Source organism: Leucoraja erinacea, chromosome 31, assembly GCF_028641065.1.
Source record: "Leucoraja erinacea ecotype New England chromosome 31, Leri_hhj_1, whole genome shotgun sequence".
NCBI classification, from domain to species: domain Eukaryota; kingdom Metazoa; phylum Chordata; class Chondrichthyes; order Rajiformes; family Rajidae; genus Leucoraja; species Leucoraja erinaceus.
The window spans coordinates 11855199-11871269 of NC_073407.1; the positions used below are offsets into that span (position 1 = coordinate 11855199).

Here is a 16071-nt window from a genome sequence, read left to right on the forward strand (position 1 = left end):
TCAGAAAAATTGAACTATGGTATGGTGGACAGCAGAGATTACTGCTTTCCTACATGTTTCTGAGACTTGGAATTCCTACAGAGGGCATCACAGAGCATTAAAGAACTACCACAAAGCTCAGAATTCATTTGAAGGATTTGTGAACCAATGTTAGTGTCCTCCATGGACATTGCCCCAAACAAAGTTACTCTCTGTCGATCATGCTGGGCAGACCACGCCATTCCCATGTGCAACATCAGACTTCAAAACGGACCCCATTCTGACCTCTGCAGTGGCTGCTGATTACGGGGCATGAGGGAAAGATCCAAGCACAGGCTGGAAGCTTCCCACTGATTCCTGACCCATGACTGATGTTATAGGGAATCTCGAGTCTGCACCAAGGATGCACGTCCTTTGTGGATATTGCAGAAGGAGCGCAACGCTTCTCAAACTGGTGAAGAGTGAAATGTTAAGCCAGAGGGACATTTATAGATGGAAAGATGTGTGGGGCTAGGAGGTTGGGATAGTGGGATAAATAAGTGCATGCCTGTTTGGAAGGGGTGAGATAGGTGGAGGGAGGTGAGGTGGGCGGGTGTTGTTATTCAAAATTGGAAAATTCAATGTCCACATCTCTGGCTTCACCTTTCACACCGCTTCTCTTCTTATCTCGCGCCCTTTTGGCTCCTTGTCTTTTTTGTCCCCTTTCCATCTCTAGCATTTGCCCATCCATTTGTCAATCAAAAAGAAAACACACCCGTATCCACCTATCGCGTGCCAGGCATTGTCCTGCTTCCACCTCTTTTCCAGCCCCCCCCCCCCCCCCCCCCCCCCCCCCCCCCCCTTATTACAATCAGTCTGATCTAGGGTGTAAGAAAGAACTGCAGATGTAACCGAGATGGACACAAAAAGCTGGAGTAACTCAGCAGGTCAGGCAGTTTCTCTGGAGAGAAAGTAGCCTATCCATGTCCTCCAGTGATGCTTGACCTGCTGAGTTCCTTCAGCACTCTGTGCTTTATATATAACAGCAGGTTCTTCGGCTCACAATGTCTGTGTGAACAAAATGCCAAATTAAACTAATTCCCTGCCTGCACATGATCCATATCCCTCCATTCCCCGCATATCCATGTGCTTATCCAAAGGCCACTTAAACACCACTAACATAACTGCCTCCACCACCACCTCCGGCCGTGCATTCCAGTCATCCACCATCCTCGGTATAAAAACATACCCTGCAGATTGCCCTCTCACCTTAAAGCTATGTCCTTTAGTCTTTGACCTTTCCATCCTGAGATGAAGATTCTGCTGTCTAACCTATAATTATATACACTTCTATCAGGTTCCCCTGAGCTTACCAAACACCTTTACTACTCTTTCTATTTTCAGGGAGCTCTGAACTCATGATCCCTCTGTGCATCAATTCTGTCACTGGACTTGCCTTTAATTTCTCAGCCACTTTAGATCTCATAAAACCAGTGTGAAAGCAAACCGTTCTCAACCCAGCACCTTAGACATCGATGCTTTGGTTTTGGTCACAATGCTACACTGGTTACTTTGAAAAGCATTATCTATCCAATGAGTGATTGAAACTTGACTTGAGCTTAAATGGGAGATCTTCGTTGGGTTGGCATGGAGGAGTTGGGCTGAAGGGGCTGTTTCAGTGCTATGTACATAGTGTGACACTGACTCTTAGTTTTGAACCTTTATTACATTTCTGCCGTTCATGTTCAATGTTTTATACACCGCCCTGATCATACCAACTTGCGGTGAATGGGTGATTGATGGTCGACATGGAATTGTTGGGCAGATGGGCCTGTTTCCACACTAACTCTGAAAAAGGCTTTTCCAATGGCAGAGGTGTCTAAGACCCGAGGCCAGGTTCAAGGTGAGGAGTAAGAGGTTTCGACAGGATACAAGGAAGACTTTTATTCACCCACACGGTGGTTGGTGCACTGTCTGAGAGAGAGGAGGAGGCAGGGACAAACTACCTAGACGAGCATGTAAATTACATGGGACTGCATGGACATGGTGGGCCGAAGGGCCTCTTTTTTTGCATTGTGTGACTCAATGAGAACTCATTCTGACGACTATGCCATTTAGTTCTTTCTATTGAGTAAAAACTAAATAGAATAATGGCTGGCATTGAGCAATCTAAAGTGGAAGTTGTCATTTAATACCGGAGTTTGAGTTACAGCTTTGTACCACAGAATAAGTTCGACGTTCCATCTGCACAATAGCAAATTATATCCAAGGCCACGGGAACAATGGCCACACATATGACCTCCTGAACATTACACTAGTTTTCAGTTTGACTCGGAAATTCTGGAAAAGGAACAGATTGTGGCCCTGAGATCTGGGAATTAAAGGTTGGGACTGTTGGATTCTATGATCCGCTGAATAATGCTCCAAGACAAAACTATATAAATAGCCCTGTCATTTTTTGGCAGCAGAGAGAATTCTTAAACCCATCAATTTGTACTGAATTTTAATGCTACCTTCAGATAATTAAATGGTAGTTTCTAACAACTTGTGATATTGAAATTGTCGTGTTAAATCTATGCCACAGTTAGATAATGTTTATTCAGATCCTTGCATTTTAGTTTACTTCTAACACTGTTAAAAATATTTTGTTGTGATGAATCCAAAGGAGCATGAAATCACTGAACTCTCATTTATATGCCACAGCTCATGAATTTGATTAACTTTTTTTTAACCAAATCTAATTTAATGCACAATTCTGGAAATGTGATAATGTTCAGTTTAGGGACAGGATTTTGGGCACATTTATCTTGCAGCATTATTTATACAACGCGGCGATCACCCTTTCAACCACCTCATTCATGCTGACTAGTATCTGTTTCATTTGGATATATTTGGCCACTATCCCTCTACACATTTCCCATCCATGTACCTCTTCAAACTGCCTTTTAAATTCCACTACCTCCTTACGCATATAGTTATAGATAGAGTCATAGAGTGATACAATGTGGAAACAAGTCCTTCGGTCCAACTTGCCCACACCGGCCAACATGTCCCAGCCTCCCTAGTTCCCACCTCCCCGCATTTGGCCCATATCCCTACGAACATTGACAGGACGTAGAAAATAGGTGCAGGAGTAGGCCATTCGGCCCTTCGAGCTAGCAATTCAATATGATCATGGCTGATCATCCAAAATCAGTACCCCGTTCCTGCTTTTTTCCCATATCTGTTGATTCCGTTAGCCCTAAGAGCTAAATCTAACTCTCTCTTGAAAACATCCAGTGAATTGGCCTCCACTGCCTACTGTGGCAGAGAATTCCACAGATTCACAACTGGGTGAAAAAGTTTTTCCTCATCTCAGTCCAAAATGGTGTGCCCCTTATTCTTAAACTGACCCTTGGATCTGGACTCGCCCAACATCGGGACCATTTTTCCTGCATCTAGCCTGTCCAATCCCTTAATTTTTTTAATGTTTCTACAAGATACCCTCTCATCCTTCTAAATTCCAGTGAATATAGGCCCAGTCGATCCATTCTTTCATCATATGTCAGTCCCGCCATCCTGGGAATTACCTGGTGAACCTATGCTGCAATCCCTCAATAGCAAGAATGTCCTTCCTCAAATTAGGAGACCATAACTGCACACACTACTCCAGGTGTGGTCCCACCAGTAGGACCTCCTTGTTCCTAAACTCAAATCCTCTTGCTATGAAGGCCAGCATGGCATTTGCTTTCCTCACTGCCTGCTGTACCCATGCTTACTTTCAGCTGCCTGTTGTACCTGCATGCTTACTTTCACCTGTCCTATCCATGTACATGTCTAACCTGTTTTAACTACCTCTTCTGACAGCTCGTTGCATACACCCACCACCCTTTGTGTGTAAAAGTTACCCTTCAGATTCCTATTAAATAATTTCTCCTTCACAATAGATAATAGACAATAGGTGCAGGAGTAGGCCATTCGGCCCTTCGAGCCAGCACCACCATTCAATGTGATCAGGGCTGATCATCCCCAATCAGTACCCCATTCCTGCCTTCTCCCCATATCCCCTGACTCCGCTATTTTTAAGAGCCCTATCTAGCTCTCTCTTGAAAGCATCCAGAGAACCTGCCTCCACCGCCCTCTGAGGCAGAGAATTCCACAGACACCCTCACCTTAAACCTATGTCCTCCGGTCTTCGATTCCCCAACTCTATCCTTCAATGTAACCACCATCCTTCTGTGAGGAAGACCTATTGCTCAGATCTTTAAATTTCTCCCCTTTAGTCTTAAACTGGTGGGCCCTCGAGTTATAGACCCTCCTGCCTGGGGAGGGGGGGGGGGATACTGTCCTATCTATGGCCCTCGTAATAACTTTATAAACCCCTCAGCCTCCTACATTCCAGTTGGAAGAAAACCGTTCAATCCATTCTCATCATATGACTGCAGCTCTCCCATTCCAGGCACCATCCTGGTGAATCTCCAGTGCATGCTCTCTCTTTTTACCACATCCTTCTGTAATGATATACATGCAGGATTCAAGGATTCGGATCAATGAATGGAGAAAGCACATCCTGAAGAGCACAAATAACTATTTATTGAAACAAGATACAAGTAAAATGCAGTAAAACTGTTAATAAAGTAGCAATGCAAAATGTGCGGGAAGGAACTGCAGATGCTGGTTTAAACCGAAGATAGACACAAAAAGCTGGAGTAACTCAGCGGGACAGGCCGCATCTCTGGAGAGAAGGAATAGGTGACGTTTGGGGTCGAGACCCTTCTTCAGACAGGCCCTTCTTCTTTGTCTGAAGAAGGGTCTCGACCCGAAACGTTACCCACTCCTTCTCTCCAACAATGCAAATTAACAGGCCTTGCGCCCATCCGTGTATTCGAGTCTGACTGCCCTGGCTGGCACCATCATGCACACACCACAGCCCAAGCTCTCTCTCTCCCCTCCCCTCTGGGTGAGGTTTTCTCTCCCCAAAGGTGAACCTCTCTCTCTCCCTCTCTCTCCGAAGGTGAAGCCTCCCTCTAACAGTGAAAGCATACACATATATCATAACTTTATCTCCAAGCACAACAAGTAACTACATGTCATAACAAGCTGTCCCCTGGTGCCATAATGGCGTGGGTTATGTGGTCTATCAGGCACCAAACTAGTATTCGATGACTCTAGGAAGTCAAAGCTTATCTCAATGACCTCGCTGGTGGCTTTATGAATTACTGGGCCCTTCGAGTTAGCCTAATCATTCTTCGAAAACATCGACTTGTTTTCCTCAGCAGGCTGGTGCTACTAATTTAGCTGACAAAACAAAATTTTAGCTGACATCGTCTGTTTAACCCTTACATTTACACCCTCCTGTAGTGTGGTGAGTAGAACTGTTCACAATACTCTTGGGTCTAATCTAACCAATGTTTTTATGCTTCAGGTTTTTGTTTTTTTAATTTTGTTTCAGACTTTGTAGTATTTTGTTAAAATTTTGTGGTGAGCAGTGAAGCAACTGTTCACAACTTTAAGTCTCCATTTTACTCTTGGGGGTCTAATCTTAACCATTAAAATGTGGAAAATTTTATGCAAAGGCAGGCAAACAAATGGGTTTTTGTCCACATGGACAAAATTTTTTTTATGTTAGATTCAGACATTTTGTAGTATTTGCTGTCAGGGTCAAGCAGAAACCGGTTCGAAGCTACTTATGTGCTAATGAGAGGAATACAAAGATGGTGTGACGGAGGTTGGCTTCTGGGTTCCAGCCATTTATGTTCCCCATTACCACACCAATCCATCTATCCACGGCCTTCTCCACAGTACAAACCAGCGGACCATCATTTTGAATTCCCGTCTGGTATGAAGACTGAATTGTCCGATTTCAGGTAACCCCCACCTCCTGTGTTCTCACTCACTCTCTCGCTCTCTCTCTCTCTCTATCTCTTTTCTGTTAACTTTTCGATATCTCTCCAGCTGCCCATCATCCATTTCACTGTTTGCATCCTTGTATTCCTCTCATTAGCACATAAGTAGCTGAACCGGTTTCTGTTTGACCTGACTACCAAAGATCCTATAGCGATAGGATATTTGCTGACTACCTTCCGTGTTGACTACCTACTGTATCAGGTTTCAGGTTGCTGGATTAGGTCCATTGGTCTTTCTTCATACGTCACTGATGTTAGAGCAAGTCACCATTTAATGAACTTAATGAACTGACTGCTTCAGGTTTGAAAATACCTAACTGGCTCTTGGCTAATAATATCGCTGTGCTGATGCAACTTGGGGATTTTAGAAGTTGCTTTTCAAAAACTACACTTCGTTGATTGGAACTATAACTCTTTCCCTGATGAATTTTTGGGACTTCTTCCTTTATAAAGAACATACCTTTAGAAAGGAGATGAGGAGGAATGTCTTTAGCCAGAGGGTGGTGAGTCTGTGGGATTCAATGCTACAGACGCTGTGGAGCCCAAGATTGGGTATTTTTAAAGCGGAGATTGAAAGGTCCTCGATTAGTAAGGGTGTCAAAGGTTATGGGGAGAAGGCAGGAGAATGGGGTTGAGGAAAAGATAGATCAGCCATGATGGAATGGTGGAGTAGACACAATGGGCCAAATGGCCTAATTTTGCTCTTACGACTGATGAACAACATCTCTGGAGAGCACGGATAGGTGACGGTAGACACAAAATGCTGGAGTAACTCAGCGGGACAGGCAGCATCTCTGGAGAGAAGGAATGGGCGACGTTTCGGGTTGAGACCCATCTTCAGACTGATCCACACATCGTATACATGCAGAGGTAACGTTTCAGTTCAGGGCTCGGGAAGCAAAAACAGAAAATGTTGGAAACACTCAGCACGTCAGGCAGCATCTGTGGAAAGAGAAGCAGATTGAAACTGTTGTGTCGGCACAGTGGCAAAGCAGTAGAGTTACTACCTTACAGTGCCAGAGATCCCGGTTCAATCCTGACTGTGTGCCAGGTATTTGTACATTCTCCCTATGACCACGTGGGTTTTCTCCGGGTGCTCCGGTTTCCTCCCACGCCAGAAAGACATACAGGTTTGTAGGTTTATTGGCTTCAGTAAGTTGTAAAATTGTCCCTAGTGTTTTGGATAGTGCTCACGTACGGGTTGATCACTACTCGGCGCAGACCTGGTGGGCCGAAGGGCCTGTTTCTGCACTGTATCTCTAAATTATAAAGTAAAGGGTCTCCAACATGAAACATAACTTTGTTTCCCCCTCCACCTGTTGTCTGACCCACTGAGTTTTTATTTCAGATCTGCATAATTTTTCAGGATGAATGGTTCAATGGTACTTTATTGGTATTTTATTGTCACATGTTCCTAGGCACTGTGAAATTCTGTTTTTGCATACAAATCAGTAAAATCTTACTCTGCATAAGCACAATCCTACCTATGCATTAGTGTGTAAGAATAGTGGATGACACTGAGGCTATCCACAAGAGTTGCCATGCTTCCAACCCACCTGTGTCCTTCAAGTTCTTCATGTGTTGGAAAGAACTGTAGATGCTGATTTAAACCGAAAATACAAACAAAAAGCTGGAGTAACTCAGCGGGTCAGGCACCATCTCTGGGGAAAAGGAATAGGTGACATTTCAGGTCAAGACCCTTCTTCAGACTGTCTCTGCCTCAGACTGCTTCAGTCTGAAGAATGAAATGTCACCTATTCTTGTTCGCCAGAGATGCTGCCTGACCCGCTGAGTTACTCCAGCTTTTTGTATCTATCAATGAATCTTAACTTGACCTTAAAGACCCGTTGTCCTGACAGTGGCCCTGATATATATATTTCAGGTCCTTTCATTGTGTAACCATTTCCACCCACTGCCCCACCCTCTCCTCCACTGTTGGTGAGTCTCCTTCATCAAGATACTTAATGAAAAACAACGCACAGTTCTTGGCAGTCGGGCCGACCTTGCCGTCAGCTGTTTTGGAACTGCTTTTCACCGAAGTGAAAAAGGACCCCGCATTTTGCTTTTAAATACCTTTATGAATTTCCTCTGATTTGTTTGCTACAGTGTCCTGGGGATTAGATTTCTATGGCCTTGCAGATGCTTATCTAGATGGGGTAAATTCAATACTGGACTTTCAGTAGTGTGGAACTGGAACAATTTTGAGACAAGGATAGAATTGAATTTGAATGCGGTAAAGATTCCTCAACTGGTTGAAGGAATGGCAGGAGATCAGGGAGACTGGGACTGGGACTATATTCTCTGGAGTTTAGACTATAGAGATCTTCAATAAATTTACAAAAGGGCTTGACAGGCTGGATATAGGGGGAATGTTCCCCCTATATCTGGGATATGGCAGCATGGTGGCACAGCGGTCGAATGGCTGCCTTACAGCACCAGAGACCCGGGTTCGATCCTGAATATGGCGGCTGCCTGTATGGCGTTTGTATGATCTCTCCGTGACCATGTGGGTTTTCCCCAGGTGTTCCGGTTTCCTCCTACACTCCAAAGACGTAGAGGTTTTTAGGTTAATTGGCTTTGGTAAAATAACATTGTAAATTGTCCCTGTGTGTGGGATAGTGCTAGTGTGCGGGGATCGCTGGTCGGCATGGACTCGGTGGGCCGAAGGGGCTGTTTCCGTGCCGTATATCTAAATTAAAATAAACAAATAAACTAATTATGGGGCAGGCATTCGATATGGCGATGAGGAAAGGTTTATTTACTCAGAGGGCAGTGAACATCTTGGACACTCAACTCCAACATCCGGGGAGACTTGGAAATTGAGTTAATTCAAAACGTGGATCAATAGATTTCTGACATTGAGCTGATGGTGCAGGTATATTGGCAGTGATCCTGATAAACAGTGAGCTTGCTCAACGAGTCGGATCCTCTCCACTGCCTTAAGCTCTTGAAACATGACCAGAAATATTTAGCGAATCAATTGATATTGGCACGATCAATGAATGTCCGGGACAGGCTGTGACTTGAGATGTTATTTTATTTGTTACACCTAAGGTACTGGAAGAGAGAAGATGGGAGACAGTGAGAAAGGGAGGGAAGCATGGAATGCCAACGTCTCCGGGTGGTGTACCTCTTGTAAACAGGTTCATCCGCTTAGAAGCTGTTGGGACAGAAGACGTGAGCGGCAGACTGGCCTGTGATGCGAATAGGGCTGTTGAGCCAAAACCAAAAAGGCCTAAGGCAGGCAAGGCCATTGTAGTGGGAGACTCAATCGTGAGAGGTACGGACAGGGGTTTCTGCAGCAACAGACGGGATGCGAGGATGGTGTGCTGCCTTCCCGGTGCCAGGATCCAGGATGTCATGGACAGAGTGCAGAAAATCCTCAAGGGCGAAGGTGAACATCCGGAAGTGGTAGTGCATGTCGGCACAAACGATGTCGGAAAGAAGGGGATGAATATTCTGCAGCGTGACTTTAGAGAGCTCAGAAAAATGTTGAAAAGCAGGACCTCCAGGGTTGTTGTCTCCGGTTTGCTTCCGGAGAGCAGGAACAGGGAGATACGGGACCTGAACGTATGGCTGAGGAACTGGTGCACGGGGCAGGGATTTAGATTCTTAGATCACTGGGATCTGTTTTGGGGTAAGGGGGAACTGTACAAAAGGGACGGATTGCATCTTAACAGGTGTGGGACCAGCATTCTGGCAGGCAGGTTTGCCACTGCTACACGGGTGCCTTTAAACTGAATAAGGGGGGTGGGGTGTCGAATGGGACAGTGGAGGTTGGAGATAAAGGGAAAGGGTTTCTTAAATGTGTGAGCGTAGAGACCGAAGGGTGTAAAATGAGGGTAGAAGAAATAGGTAGCAAGGTGAAAAGTAAAAGTGGCAGGCAGACAAAACCAGGGCAAAAATCAAAAAGGGCCACTTTTCAACATAATTGTATAAGGGGTAAGAGTGTTGTAAAAACAAGCCTGAAGGCTTTGTGTCTCAATGCAAGGAGCATTCGGAATAAGGTGGATGAGTTGAATGTGCAGATAGCTATTAATGACTATGATATAGTTGGGATCACGGAGACATGGCTCCAGGGTGACCAAGGCTGGGAGCTGAACATCCAGGGATATTCAATATTCAGGAGGGATAGACAGAAAGGAAAAGGAGGTGGGGTAGCGTTACTGATTAGAGAGGGGATTAATGCAATGGAAAGGAAGGACATTAGTTTGGAGGATGTGGAATCGGTATGGGTAGAGCTGCAAAACACTAAGGGGCAGAAAACGCTGGTGGGTGTTGTGTACAGGCCACCTAACAGTAGTAGTGAAGTTGGAGATGGTATCAAACAGGAAATTAGAAATGCGTGCGACAAAGGCAAAACGGTTATAATGGGTGACTTCAATCTACATATAGATTGGGTGAATCAAATTGGCAGGGGTGCTGAGGAAGAGGATTTCTTGGAATGTATGCGGGATAGTTATCTAAATCAACATGTAGAGGAACCAACGAGAGAGCAGGCTATTTTAGACTGGGTATTGAGTAATGAGGAAGGGTTAGTTAGCAATCTTGTTGTACGTGCCCCCTTGGGCAAGAGTGACAGATGGATCAAACCCAGGTCTCAGGCACTGTAAGGCAGCAACTCTACTGCTGCGCCACCGTGCCACCCTAAATGATGCATCTGAAGCAGATGATTGAGTCTGAACCAAAACGTCACCTATCCACGTTCTCCATAGATGCTGCCGGACACGCTGAGTTACTCCAGCACTTTGTGTCTTTTCTAATGCAGCACATCCTGCTCAGCCCCTGGCTCATTGCCCTCGCTCCCCATCTACACCATACAGAACTGTGAACTTATTCCCCTGTCTCACTTAGGAAACCTGAACGGAAACCTCTGGAGACTTTGCGCCCCACCGTGCGGTTTCCGTGCGGTTTACCGGAGGTTTTTGTCAGTCTCCCTACCTGCTTCCACTACCGGCAACCTCCGGGCAACCTCCGGGAACCGCAGGGAAACCATGGGTGGGGCGCAAAGTCTCCAGAGGTTTCCGTTCCGGTTTCCTAAGTGGGACGGGGGCATTACACACACTGACTGGGCTGCAGAGCAACGTGCGTTAAGTTCAGTTCAGAGAAGCACAGCCAATGTTCTTTTCCCAGGGGTGAGCCCATTATTCACCAGGACAAAGGGAACTGCCTCATTGTTTTACCACTTTGTGCTTGCGGCTTTCAATCGGTGCCACAGTAAACCTTCCTAGAAACACCCCTTCCTTCTGTGGAGTCTTTCAAATCCGTGCATCTCAATGGACCGTGAAAGCACTTTGCAAGTTTCCAGGAAACTTGGCTCTGGCATTCACAATGAAACCCAGTCCCCAGTCGCTGCATGTTTATTCAGTGCTCTGCTGAAGTCGGTGTATGAAGTCACCGTCTTGGCTCCTTATGACATTGCACTAGGCACTTGGCCCTTGATAAAAGCTCCAGCCTCGCGGAAATAAAAGGCTGTAAGGAACCCGCCCATTCCCACCAACAAAACACAGCGTAGGCTGCTGAGATAGCTCACTGTTGCTATGTAGTCGTTGGTTTGTTTTGACACAGAAAGGTATGATTGCAAATAAAAGTCAGACCATGAAGAATTCCCAAAGCCCCACCAAGGCATTGTGTTCAAAGCAACGTCACTTTAGTAGCAGGTGACTGCTTATTGTTTAAACTGTGAGCAATGGTCTGTTGCTAAAATACAATTTACACCAGAAATTAGAAGTTTGTTTGGAGAAGGAATGCAGATCAGTTGCAACTCTTCAAATAGTCCATGCATTTTGTATCGTGCAATGAGGATCCTGTTTTATTGCCCTTTTCCTAAGGATAGAATCTCTGGAGGTGTGTGTATTGGTTTCTTACATGAATATTGCAATGTGTCCAACTCTGGGCTTGTAGTGAGGCCTGAATGTAACATTTTCTGACTCTTGGGAGCAAAACCTTCAAATAAGTTACGACACAATTGTAGTGATTGCCTTACTTGCATACAGAGTCAAAGAGTTATCCTGACCTTGAGCTAGTCCCATTTGCCTGTGTTTTGCCTGCACCTCTCCAAACTTTTCCTCTCCACTTATCTGTCCAAATGCCTGTTAAAAAATTGCGTTTTAATTCACTTCTACCACTTCCTCTGACAGCGCCTTCCATAGTTATTTAGAGACGCCACTGAGTAAATGGTCTGTTGCTTTGCGGACAGTGAGGAAGGCTGTCAAATGATGCAGTGGGATCTATCAGTCCTATCAATTAATCCTATCAGGTGTGAGGTGTTCCACTTCAGGAGGCTGAATAGAAGAGAGAGACGTACATTTAGTGGCAAGACCCTTAAAAACATTGCTTTTAGAAAGAGAGAGTAAAGAAGTGGCAATACATAAAGTGCTCGAGGACCTCAACTGTTGACCTGAAACATCATTGCCTCTACAGATGCTGCCTGATCCATCCAGCACTTTGCTTTTTACTCTAGTTTCCACCAGCATCTGCAATTCCTTGTGTCTCCTGCACTCAGTGCCCTGACTTTATAGTTTAGAGTAACAGTCCCTTCGGCCCACCGAGTCCGCGCCGACCAACAATCCCTGCACATTAACATGATCCAACACAAATAAGCGACAATTGACCATTTTTCCAAGCCAATTAGCCTACAAACATGTACGTCTTTGGAATGTGGGATGAACCCGGGGCTCCCGGGGAAAACCCACGCTGGTCACAGTGTGAGCGTACAAACTCCGTGCAGACCGCACCCGTAGTGAGGATCAAACTTGTTTTGCAACTTTCAACTTGTTTTGCAACTTTCAGAAAACTATGTACCTATGGAAATAAGAATCAAGAAATATGATAGTCACTGATAAATCCAGTCGGGTTGGGAACGTGGAACCTGCAACTCCCAGAATTGGCATCAGGAGCACGGATGCATCAACAGGAAGTAAAATGAGAAAATCGTGGCATTGTAGCAACCACAACAGCACCATCTTGTGGAACCCTGCTCCCTTCACAGTGAGCTGATTTTATACTCTCAGATTCCATCACGGTGGATTTGCTATTTAGTTTGATGCAGAATTAATTTTGAAGGACCATACCAACTCTCACACATTGAGAGTGAGACTGGCGAGTTTCAGTTGTCGCCGACAGGGTCGTAGCTTGTCGTATCTAGTCGCTAGGCGCGGGTGGACGTAAATTGACTTTGATTGTGGTAGATGGATGTCTCAATTCACGAGGAATTGTGTCGCCGGTCAACGTAGCTTGTGGTAGCGACATCGACTAGGTGGTAGTTTGTCGTAGACATTGTCGTAGGATGGGTCCAGATTTCTCACTCTCAACTCAATGTTGGCAGCCCTGCCATACACACTTTATGTTAACCTGTTGTACTCCCATTGCCCCTGTACTTTCTGTCATGTCAAATATTAATGCCTCAGTTTTAAATCATGTCTGCAATCGACATCTTGGCTATTACAGGAAATATTAAATAACTGATATGAATATGAAAAGTACTCAGAGTTAGTATAACAATTAATCACATTTAGAGAATGGAACCCAACTAATATCTGTAACATTCTAATTAATTTAAAGTTGCTTTTTGCTTTAAAAAATGGACTACAATTTTCTGAGAAGGACATTTTAATGTAACGGTAAAAGGCATTTTTTGGGGGAATAACTTCAAATGCCAAAGAATTTGAATGGAATTATTTTGAATGTAATTTAGAAAGTATAGGCCCAGTGCAGAACTTAGATGTGCAATGGCATTCAATATCATATTGCATATTACAGCATTTTTAGATGAAGTTTATAGACATAAATATCTCAATTTCAGAATGGTTTGACAACATTAAAAACATTGAGTGATACAGCGTGGAACCAGGCCCTTCGGCCCAACTTGCGTACATTGGCCAACATGCCCCTAGCTACACTAGTCCCACCTGCCTGCGTTTTGCCCATATCCCTCCAAACCTGTCCTAGCCATGCACCTTCGTAACCGTTTCTTAACTGTTGGGATATTCCCTGCCACAATGTTAAGTCCGCAGGCTCCTGTGGTCGGAGCTCCCAAAGTCGATCCACGGCAAAGGGACCGCCAACTCCACAATGTTAGGCCGCAGGGATACGATACGGAAAAGTCACATCTCCGTCGAGGAAAGAGATAAAAAAATAGTTTCCTCCACCCACCCCCCACCACCCCCACACATAATACAAAACTAAAGATGGACTAAAACATACATTTAACAACAAACTAAAAAACAACAAAAGAAGAAAAGAACAAGACAGACTATTAGTGAGGTTACCATCGTATGGCGCCACCCGGTGGCGTTCCTTGGTCTTACTGATGTTGAGAGCAAGGTTGTTGTTCCAGCTGTGGAGTAGTCTATGGACCACAGATGGTTGATGAATTCAAATGCGCTACAGAGGTTGAGAAAGCCCACGGTCGGTACAGCTCCCTGAACTTCTCTTGAAGTCATCACGTGGTGAAGATGATCTCGACTGTGCTTCCACAGTAGGGGGCAAGTCTATGCGAAGAGCCATCAAGGAGCACCTGGAGATGAAACTCCCAGTGGGGACAGTGAGGACATTGTCTGTGGTTACTGGTACAATGGTATCGGCACTCTGGTGCAATATCTACTTTCATTAAATTATTTTAGGGTGGTAAAGAAGGTGTATGATATGCTGTCGGCATTTCTAGGGCCATTGAAAATAACAGTCAGGAAATCATGATGCAGATCTATTGGTGTTTGGTTAAGCCACATTTGGAGTGCGGTTGTGGTCATCCCATTACAAGAATGATGTGGATGTTTTGGCAAAGGTGCAGAAGAGGTTTACCAGAATGCGGGTTTAATGTGGATGGCAGAAGAGTCAGCATGGATGTGGTGAGCTGAAGGGCTGGTTCCTGTTCTGTACAATTCTGTGACTCCATAAATATGCAGTAGAATATCTCCATGAAAATGAATGTAAGACTTTTTAGCAAAAAGCATTTGCCATGGTTGTTGATTAATAGCATTTATGTTCTGCTTCCCCTGGTTAACACATTGATCTAAAATATTGCTAAATTATACTGCATGGTTGTTGCCCTGTTCATTTTAAACAGGTTAACAAATGGACCAACATGCTACACGAGGGGTTTTTATTTACTGTATTAGCCAGTGCACTGACAAAGAAAATTAAACTCATCTATCTTTCAGTACGTCTCGCTGAAGCGAATGTAAACAGATAAAAATGAAGATTGCACACAAGCTCATAGCAGTGTTGAATTAGGGAGTGAGATTCCACCCACTTATGCTGCACATACTCGGTGGGACAGCTCCGCATTGTTTTGTTATCCATGAGTGATCCAATATTTTACTGTTTTTGAATTGAAATGGAAAAGATTCACGTTGTGACTAAAAGCATCCATCAACAAGAAGGCCTGCATTGTAAAGTGACAATAATGCAGCCACGTTTTATACTGGCACAGAGCAGTCATGCATTGTGAAGTGGCAACAATACAGCCATCTTTTATACTGGCATGGAGAAGGGTCAATAAATCCTATATAAGATTTTTTTGTCAAGACTGGTTCTGAATCGATTCAAGAATTGAAACCTATGCTGTAGACTATTCAATATTCGTGTTAATTCAGGAATTTCTGGAAAAAAATCTAATCAATTAATTTAATATATGTCGTTAATTAAACAGTTTTTCATTATAGAAACAAGAAACTGTAGATGCTGGCTCACACAAAGTGCTGGAGTAACTCAGCGGGACATGCAGCATCCCTGGAGAACATGGAGAGGTGACGTTTTGGGTTGGGATTCTTCTTCAGACTATCACTTGGTACGCGGGAAAATAATAAACCAAGCTAAACTAAATTAGTTGTAATGAAATTTAAATAGAACAATAATTCCTATGTATTTCGGGCCAAGAACACAGAAGTGCTACCGATAGTGATTGGGGGGGAAAAAATAAACTGTAGTAATCTCAACATGAGATACAATTAGTGTGCTCAAGAAGAGATGAAAATTTAAGATTTGTGTCTCAGAACTACATAAAATGTGAACAAAACCATGTAAAGGTTTCAAGATTTAGATAAAATGACAGCATTTGATGCTTGAGCTGAAAATTATTGTGGCGCGTAATTCTCTGCAGAACTGTGTTTGCTATTTGGATGAGACAGTGTTTCCAATATTGAAAACAAATTAGTACAATTTAACAAATGGATGGTTTGAGTAATGGGGCCAAATGGGAGGGATCTGTGGTCAGTGGAATTGCACC

At 44.2% G+C, this 16071-nt stretch overlaps 1 protein-coding gene across 1 annotated transcript in view; it reads left to right on the top strand.

The window, feature by feature from the left end:
* Positions 1 to 16071, top strand: part of LOC129711920 (histone-lysine N-methyltransferase EHMT1-like) — a 243372-nt gene that overhangs the window by 118593 nt on the left and 108708 nt on the right. The window lies entirely within an intron of this gene.